Source organism: Nicotiana tabacum, chromosome 14 (genome assembly GCF_000715075.1).
Source record: "Nicotiana tabacum cultivar K326 chromosome 14, ASM71507v2, whole genome shotgun sequence".
Classification (NCBI taxonomy): domain Eukaryota; kingdom Viridiplantae; phylum Streptophyta; class Magnoliopsida; order Solanales; family Solanaceae; genus Nicotiana; species Nicotiana tabacum.
Window position 1 is genome coordinate 50,578,981 of NC_134093.1, and position 915 is coordinate 50,579,895.

The window sequence follows — 915 nt, forward strand, 5'->3', positions numbered from 1 at the left end:
AATTTCAGGGTTGCGTGTGCCGTTGACAGTGTTATCTGCTATTTCTTTTGTGATTTTTTCTAAGACAAAATAATCAAACATGTTAGTGAAAAAGGCAAGGATCAATTTAACTGCACGGCTGTCTAGGCCCCACGGTGGGCGCCAAACTGTTTACCCGAAAAACGGTACATTTGAATTTGTTCGTGGTTTCTAGACAAGTGAATTAATTTAATCCAAAAAATAGCGAAATAACTGATGAAATATAAAATACTTAGCCTTAAAATGTAGATGGAACGGTAGAGCTAATGAGTGTGGGAACATGGTTTCCGGGAACAACAATGATAAGATCAAAAGCGAGAAAATAAAATTGTATTAAAATATTATATAGAATATAGTGTAAGTTAGCCAGAAAATTTGTCCCTTACAATGATAACTGAGCTCTCTATTTATAACTATGTCTAGGAAAGGAAGTCCTAAGATCATGCCCTTCATTAATGTCAATTATGAGGGCCATTGATGAAGATTTAACGTTAGATATAAATGCCAAATTCCTTGTAACTAGCCATTATCCTTAATACTGCAAAATATTCTGTATTAAATGTTACCAGGCGCAAAGTATTTAATACTCCCTTTATGATCGTTATTCCTTTCGGTGACAAGCGGAATAGCTATGTTCGGTGGCCATCTCCATCTTGTGTTACACGTGTCCTTCCTTTAAGCGGCCACGTGTCATGTCGTATTTTTCCCTATACACACGTGTAAAGAAACTAGTCTAATCTAAAACATATTCTATAAAATTCATCCATATTCTAATTTCCAGCATGGAAATTTTAGTCAAGATCAGGTTTTCAATAAAACCATGCAGCCATATTTGTAGTTTTCCACATTATCACATATTGACATTTACAAAAGAGTGGCTCATACTTTTCCAAAGGA